The sequence below is a fragment of the Arachis duranensis genome, chromosome 9 (genome assembly GCF_000817695.3).
Source record: "Arachis duranensis cultivar V14167 chromosome 9, aradu.V14167.gnm2.J7QH, whole genome shotgun sequence".
NCBI lineage: Eukaryota > Viridiplantae > Streptophyta > Magnoliopsida > Fabales > Fabaceae > Arachis > Arachis duranensis.
The window spans coordinates 21,218,459-21,227,883 of record NC_029780.3 but is presented as its reverse complement, the minus strand read 5'-3'; the positions used below and the strand labels follow the sequence as shown (position 1 = coordinate 21,227,883).

The 9,425-nt window shown below is 33.2% G+C and overlaps 1 pseudogene; it reads left to right on the top strand.

The window, feature by feature from the left end:
* The first annotated feature begins 3,965 nt into the window (after positions 1-3,965).
* LOC110275643 (probable LRR receptor-like serine/threonine-protein kinase At3g47570) lies at positions 3,966-6,501 on the top strand (annotated as a pseudogene).
* The last annotated feature ends 2,924 nt before the right edge of the window (positions 6,502-9,425 follow it).

The following is a 9,425-nucleotide window of genomic DNA, read 5'->3' as shown; positions in this document are numbered from 1 at the left end:
ACATAAATATTTTTTAAAAAAATAATTTTTTAAATTTTTTTATTTAAATAAAAAATATATATATCAAATTTATTATTAGGTTTTAAATCAATTCAAATTCAATAACATGCCAGTTTTAATATTTAAAAATAAATTGTAATAGACTATATACCAATTTAATACATTATAAATTTAGCCTGTTAAGGATAAAGTTGGATCTATTTTAGCTTATTTTTTGTAAAAAGCTGCACATGGATTCGAGTCTTGATTAAAATCATAAAATAGATAGTGTGTGAGTGTAAATGTATGTTCTAACATGTTTTGTAAAGAGCTGCACATAGATTCGAGTCTTGGTTAAAATCACAAAATAAATAGCGAGCGTAAACGTGTGTTGTAGACAAAAATAAAAAAAGAGGGTAAAAACAAACGATAAGCTCTTTAGTCTTTACTAGTTCAAGACCAAAAAAAAAATAGCTCTTTCCTAGTTAAATTTAAAATAAATAATAATGATAAATTAATTAATTAAAAAGTAACTTTCATTATATAGTTCTGACACTTTTTTCTTTTTGAAGTCTTCCTGAATTTTTAATAATATTGGTACGGTATTAGCCAAAATTCATAATAGAGTACGAATAAGTAGAGTATTTGCGATACGGTTTGGTTCGATTTTTGAGAAAAAAGTTATCTAATTCGATTGTTTAATTAAATTATGATTCGGTTTGTTTCAATTTTTTTATTAAAGCTATCCGAACCAAATCAAACCAATTCCATTTTTTTAATCAATTAAAAAAAATACTACTATACTATTTCACAAAGTCATAATATTGAAATCGAAAAATACAAATACACAATAGCTAACAAAGTCTTGATCTAATAAAATTTAACGACAAAAGAAATTCAAATACGACAATTAAAGAAGTTTAATAGTTCAACAATCAACACAACTGAAAATAAAAATAAATTATCATTAAAAAATAGCAAAGTTATGGTGTCTTCTACAACAAAACAACTAAACTTCTTAGTGCAAACCAACCTTAAATAAAAAAAATAGTTACATAACAACAACAACAACAACAACAACAACAACAACAATATAAAGAAAACAATTCATACCATAATAAGATGTACTCAATCATACTCAACACCAGAATCTTCTTCATTAGGATCAGGAGTGGGTGCAACTTCTATAAAATATATAAAACAAGAAACAATCATAACAAATAATATATATTAATAAAAACTATATTAAAATAAAGAAAATTATAAATAGAAACTTAACCATATCTAATTCCAACTTCTCCAGTTCCTTGATGAGTTCCTCAAGGACAAGTTTTGGAGAGTTTCGGAGCCAATTTTGTGTACAAATTAACCCTTTAGCTGTCATCGGAGTTAGAGAACTCCTATAATTATTCAACACCCTTCCTCCTGTACTAAATGCCGATTCTGAAGCAACTGTGAAAATTGGCATAGCTAAAACGTCTCTTGCAATCTGCCCAAGAATTGGATATGTAGTGGAATTCACTTTCCACCAATTTAGAATGTCAAATTGCACGCCACTCTTTTCTAATGCCTCTATAAGATATAACTCTACCTCATTTTTTGTTAACACTCTCATTGAATTGTATTTCCTTCTCAAATTCCATAGCAAAAGAAGTTTCATGTGCCTCAAGCTCTTGTGTGCCAATTTCAGGAGGATCTTGCCGAGTAGATCTTTGATAGTTACCACCAAATAGCCTATAGCTATCAAACACCTTGAAAAGCGTCTCCTTCACCTTTGAAATCAAGAATTCAACATCTTCTTTTTCATACAACTTTTCAAAACTCCACTTAATCAATTGAAGCTTATACCTAGAATCAAGAACCACTGCAATGAAAATCATCATGTTTGTGTTTTTTATATTTTCTTAATATCTTTATCATACTTGGACTTCATTTTCTTAGCTATGCCTGAAAGCACCGTATCTAAACTTCCCATCCAATGCTTAAGTGTAGACAATATTTTACAAAAGTCATTAAAGTGTCGAGAAGATGTCACAAACGTTGAACCATAAACTTTGTTAGTTACATCATAAATATTTTTAAAAACTTATCTACAACGATCAACATCAAATGACATAGCAGAAAGTGAACTACCTATCCATTCCTATCATCTTTTATCACATCTTGAAAATAAAGAATCTTTTGGGTAGGATCTAATGCCTCCTTCGGAAATTTTTTGCATTGCGACAACAAATGATTTTTCATGTTACTAGTGTCATTTTTATGTGTATCACAAGCATAACTAGCCCCACACCAATTACATTTAGCTCTAGGATACTGTGAATTACTAGTTTCATCTTTAGTAAAGTGATCCTATGTCCAAGACCTAGGTCTACAAGGTTTTCTCTTACCTTCGTCAGCCTCAGTTTCAGCGGAGTCATCAATGGGAGCTTCTTCAACAGCCCGCCCTTTTTCTCGGCTTCTACTAGCAAGCTTCCTTGTGTTTCGGTGAGGAGCTGGCATAGCAGGCAATGCAGTCGGAGATCTGATGCTTGTTGATTCATTCGAAAGAGGAACTGGCGGCAATCCAGTGTCTCCCATATTCTCACTTGAACTGACGTCAAACTACATAAATAAATACAATAAATCAAGGACAGAAACACAGCAACAAATAAATTAAAAATCAGCAATAAACTGAACAATAAATCAACAACCAGCAATACCAAATTACCAAGAATAAACTGATCATAAATTGAAAAATAAACTGATCTCAATAAATTGAACAATAAATCAATAACCAGCAATACCAAATTATCAACAATAAACTGACCATCAATAAACTGAACAATAAATCAATAACCAGCAATACCAAATTACCAACCATAAACTGAACAATAATATGAACAATGAGTAAAGTATCGTTTTTGTCCCCAACATTTGGGGTAAATATCAAAGTTGTCCCTAACGTTTCAGTCGTCCTATTTAAGTCCCTAACGTTTCAAAATTGACTCAATGTTGTCCTGCCGTTAGGGATCCGTTAATAAAATTGACGGCAAGACAAAATTGAGACGATTTTGAAATGTTGGGGACTTGAATAGAACAAAAACGTTTGAGACAAAACCGATACATAGAAATAAATTTTAATTTTATTCTTCAATAATATCAATTTTTTACTGTATATAATATTCAATTATTTTTTAATCACATCTAAGTAAATTACACTTAATCACACTACTTTCATTCTAATTAAATTATTTTATATTTTTATATTAACTTATAACTTTAAGTGTAAAATTATAAAAAAATAAATTTATTTAGAATGAAAGTAATGTGTGATTAAGTGTAATTTACTTAGATGTGATTAAAAAATAATTGAATACTATGTGTAGTAAAAAAATTGATATTATTGAAGGAAAAAACTAAAATTTATTTCTATGTATCATTTTTGTCTCCAACATTTTTGTCCTATTTAAGTGCCTAACGTTTCAAAATCGTCTCACTTTTGTCTCACCATCAATTCTGTTAACGGATCCCTAACGGTAGGAAAACATTGAGTCAATTTTGAAACATTATGAATTTAAATAGGACGATTGAAACATTTGGAACAACTTTGAGACTTACCTCAAACGTTGGGGACAAAAATGATACTTTATTCTATGAACAATAAAATGAACAATAAACTGATTTCAATAAACTGAACAATAAACAGCAACCAGCAACAATATCAATAATAAAATAATTCATCAATACAAATTACCAACACTACCTGACAAGCAGCAAGTAACAACAATGCATCAGTAAACACTAAACAGCAATTGGTAAACATTACCTGAATCGGTGGCTCGGACTCCATATTGACTTGAATCGGTGGCTGGGTGGGAGCCTGGGAGGTGCTGTGTTGAACTGTTGATCGTGGCCAGAACTCAGAAACGCTGCTGGGTGGCAGCGTCTCACTGGCGTGGTGCTGTGCTGGTCTGTTGGGTCAGTGGGTGCTGGTCTGTTGTGCGATGGCTTCGTGTTCGTGGTGCACCGGCGGTGGGGGATCTCTGCTCTGGTACTTCGTGGTGCTCTGGGATCTCTGCTCTGGGACTTCGTGTTCGGCGTTGGGACTTCGGAGGAAGACTTCGAGGTGGTGGGAGGAACGTGGGTGCCGCCGGCCTCGAAACTCAAGGATGTGGGTGGCGAGGTAAGTATCAAAGTAGTCCCTGAAGTTACCCTCGAGGCTCAAAGTAATCCCTGAACTTAAAAATTTGTCGAGATCGTCCCTAAAGTTGATCTCCGGTACTCATAGTGGTCCTTCCGGTAAATTTCGTCCAGCTGGCGCAACCGGAAAGCTGACCTGGCGTCGTTGGTGACACGTTAGCAGCGCAACGGCTAGCTGACGTGGCACAGTAAACATTTTGGACTCAATTTGGTCCCTAATTTTAGGTTAAAAACCCAAACCCCCAATTGACTCTCTTCTCCTTTCTTCTCCATAGCACTCTCTTCATATTTGAGTCTTGGCAACAACCGTCTGCAGGGAACCATCATCAGCGAAATCTGCAAAATCAAGCAGCTGAGTGAGTTGTACATAACTGAGAACAAGCTAATTTCTGGAGAGGTTCCAACTTGCTTTGGTAATCTTACTTCTCTAAGAAAACTTTACTTGAACTCCAACAAACTCAGTAAGGTGCCTTCTTCTCTTTGGAGCCTCAGAGACATTCTTGAGGTGAACTTGTCTGACAATGCTTTAACTCTGTCTCTTCCAATTGAAATTGGGAATTTAAAGGCTGTGACTTTCTTGGATCTATCAAAGAATATGATCTCAGGAAGCATTCCTGGGGCCATTTCTGGATTGCAAAATTTGCAAATTCTCAACTTATCACAAAATAAATTGGTAGAGGGTATTCCTGATTCACTTGGCAGTTTGATAAGTTTGACAGATTTGGACTTATCTCAAAACAACTTGTTTGGCTTGATTCCAAGATCACTGGAGTCACTTCATTATCTTGAATTCATCAATCTTTCTCATAAAAGTTTGGAAGGAGAGATTCCGAGTGGTGGACCTTTCAAAAATTTCACTGCTCAATCTTTCATGTTTAATAAAGCACTTTGTGGAAATGCCAGATTACAAGTCCCAGCATGCAGTAAAGTAAAGAAGAAAGGGTCAAATGCAAACATATTCTTCATCAAATGCATATTGCCTATAATGGTTTCAATCATTCTGGTTGTTTTCTGTGTGTTTTTTCTCGTCAGGCGTTGAAGAAAGAATGGTGGTGATACTAATGAAGGAACATTACGAGCATTACAAGCAGTCAGAATGATTTCGTACTATGAACTATCACAGGCAACTAATGGATTTGATGAGAGTAATTTGCTTGGTAGGGGCAGTTTTGGCTGTGTTCAAAGATTGACTTTCAAATGAGATGGTGGTTGCTGTCAAAGTGTTTAACTTGGATTTGGAATTAGGATCAAAGAGCTTCAGTGTAGAATGCTAGCAATGCGCAATCTGCGCCATCGAAATCTCATGAAGATCATAGGTTGTTGTTCAAGTATAGATTACAAGCTTTTAGTGATGAAGTTCATGCCTAATGGGAGCCTTGAGAGATGGTTGTATTCTCATAACCATTGTTTGGACTTCTTGCAAATGCTAAATATAATGATAGATGTAGCATCTGCATTGGAGTATCTGCATCATGGATCTTCACCTATAGTGGTTCATTGTGATGTCAAACCTTGTAATGTCTTATTGGATGAAGACATCGTTGGCCATGTCAGTGACTTTGGCATTGCCAAATTGCTTGGCGAGGGACAATCCAAAGAATATACCAAGACCATGGCTACAGTTGGCTACATTGCACCCGGTAAGTGATGCTACACCAGATTATAATTTCTCTTTTAACTTTGATCATTTGATTATAACCATATGCTTGATTAGTATGCATATACAATTGAAGATCATAAATCATTCACTGACCTTTTAGTAATAATTTGTAATCAAAGTTGAACTACAATGCTTCTTTAACTTTTTCTGTAGTAATTTTCATTAGTTCAGAAATTCACTTTTTGTTACGGTGGTGGTATCTAAACATTTTGTTTCCAATTTTAGTGGCTTGTGTGTCATATATACTTGTTCTATAAACAAATATTTTATTTAAAATAACGAGGGTAATTTGAATTGCAGAGTTTGGATCCAAAGGGATTATCTCTACAAAGGGAGATGTATACAGTTTTGGGATAATGCTGATGGAAACATTCACAAGAAAGAAGCCAACAGATGACTTGTTTGTTGCAGGATTAAGCATGAAAGGTTGGATTAGTGAATCATTACCCCATGCAATTGATCGAGTTGTGGATTCCAACTTGTTACAAGATGAAGGTCACCACCATGTTGATGACATAATAGCATCTACATCATCTATCTTGAAACTGGCCTTGAATTGTTGTGAGGATTTACCTGAAGAACGAATGAACATGGAAGATATTGCTACATCACTGAACAAAGTTAAGGCCAAGTTTCTTAAAGCTAATGACAAGGATGTCGTTCGGTTTTGTAGAAAATGAACCACTTTGTAATATGTTTAAATGTTTAGTACATTCCCTTTCTTTGCATTTGAATTTTGGCCTCAGTAGAGAGTCTATATTTTTCTACATTAGGAACATAAGATGATGCAATAAACATTATCAAAAGAGGGTCAGCAAATATAACTACAGAACATTTACAGTTATTAAGCTATGGGTGATTCAGGATTGATATATAAAGATTAAAGAATATAAAGGATGATCATGGCCATTTGCTAATTGATAATATATCAGTTGTAAGAAACATTTATTGTGCCACTTCAATATCAATTTCTGTAAATTAAGAAAAGCAAATCTGCGATGTTGAGCACTGTTGACATTTGACAAACTCAAGTAATCAAAAAAATAAACAAAAAAAGTGGTGCCAAAGTATAAAAATAGAACAGAAGGTATTAGTCACCCCAAAAGATTGCATATGGTGGCACAAATAAAAGCTTAACTTACATGCCTAAAACTGGCAACAATAATACAGAAGCACAGGCTTACCATATTAATGCAGTGGCTGGTTATTTGTGCGATGGAGAAGAAAGGAGAAGAGAGTCGATTGGGGGTTAGGGTTTTTAACCTAAAATTAGGGACCAAATTGAGTCCAAAATGTTTACTAAGCCACGTCAGCTAGCCGTTGCGCTGCTAACGTGTCACCAACGACGCCAGGTCAGCTTTCCGGTTGTGCCAGCTGGACGAAATTCATCGGAAGGACCACTATGAGTACCGGAGATCAACTTCAGGGACGATCTCGACAAATTTTTAAGTTCAGGGATTACTTTGAGTCTCGAGGGTAACTTCAGGGACTACTTTGATACTTACCTCTGTGGGTGGCTGGCTCCGTGGCTGGGTGCGTAGAGGGCGAGATTTGAAGAAGAGAAAGCTAGGTTAGGTTTCAATTGGGGGTTCGGGTCAGGGACGCGCAGTAGTAGCACTCGTTTGGGGGGGTGTCTGGGGGGTGGGGTTGGTATTTTTTTAGGATTTTTGGCAAATCAATTCGGTTTGGTTGGGTTGAAATTTTCATGATCAAAATCAAAAATTAAACCGAACCGCAAAAAAATAATAACAAATTTTTTTAGTTTTTTTTATTTTTGGTTTGTTCGAATTTCGATTATTTCAGTTTGATTCGTCGATTTAGTTCGGTCCAAATCAATTTTAAACACCCGTGCAAATAAGAATGAGAGCTCCAATACCCATCTAAACAATTGAAGAATGATGGCGTGGGAGAAAATGAAATTTAAGCTATGATGCGGTTCAATACTTTTACATAATTTTTAGTTGGATTCTTATTATTTAGAAGAATAAAATTTTGGAGTGTAAAATATTTTTGAATTTAGCCTAGCAGAAAATAAGACTAACCAAATATTATATACTACTATATAAGTGAATGATAATTAAAGAATATTCTATTCAATTTGACATTTTTGTATCGATGAATAGAAATAATTGTTTGGTTAAAAAAATATTACATTATTAAAATTTTTAGACTTTCGAAACACAATTAAAAATAAATTAAATGAAAATATATAAAGTTCCAAGAATATTTAAACTTATTTTGAAATTCAGTGCCTATAAAATTTATTCAATATAATACATAGTAACTAAAGTTTAATTTATTCTTAAAATGTCAGCACGACTCTATAAAATTATCATCTACTGCAATTTTTTTAATATGAATGGGACCACGGCTCGCCCTTGCAACCCTAATTGGTGGTTGATCAATTCCTGGATATGCCCTTCTTTTCAATCATTCATGTTTCCATTATTTTTTGCGGGGAAAAAATAAAGAAAACATTATCCTCTGTATTGGTTCTCATCCTGGCAATTGAAATTACTTTTGTTTCCAAGGAGCATCAATAACCAGATTGCATTTGCATTGAGATCTTCTAGAACATGTATAAAGAAAGAGTAGACGTTAATTCTTTTTTTTTTTTAAATATCAATTCAAGTATTTAACCTTAACAAAATTAGTAGTATTTATTCTTTAATTTAACAATTACGCTACATTACCAACTGGTAACTTCTGCCAACTTTTATTTATAATTGTATTTAATAGAAGTGTCTTTATAAATATGTCTAATAAAAATATTTTTTTTATGGTTGTGTTTAATAGAAGTATTTTTGTAGATATATTTTCTAGATATGTCTCTTTATATATATGTTTAAAATATAATAATTAATTATTGTTGGTAATAAATTGACAGATAATATATTGGTACCATATACTTTTCCTTAATTTAGTGAGTTTGAGGGAGATGAAGGAGAGAAGCTTCGCGAGATTAGGGAGTTTGACACAGATAATTGATGAACTATGTAGTCTTTTTTGAATCCATTAGAGAATAAATAAAAATGCTAATTATATCAGTGTTTTTTTTACAGAAATAATATTTTTTATTTATAAAAAAAAGTCAAATGGCACTAATAAATAATATAGAGATATCAATTTTAAATCGATAACAAGAAGGTAAATATCCTATATATTGAACTATAATCTAATAGCAAGCCCACTATTCGATTATTAAAAATCTTAAAAAGTAAAAACATAGACAAATTTGAGTCTCTTTTATTTCTAGATCTATACACAAATGTTGCAGGACAGTAAGATATATCATCTTTTTCTCCATATAGATCTAAATATTTTCTAATTCTAAAAGTTTTTCTATAAACAAACTATTTTTTGTAGAAATTTCTTTCTAGATCTGAAACGATCTATAACATCAAAATACCATCGACAACCATAAAAAAGACCATAAAAAAGACCAAGAGTACCACCACAAAATAAGGAAAAAACACCACAGGTAGATTATAAAACCAAGAGCATAGAGCTAAACTCAAGTCCGAAAGGAGGTTATTTTGGATCTGGATCTGGATCTCAAATCTAAATCTCTGAAAGAAAGATAGAGAAAAAGAACCAAGAAACA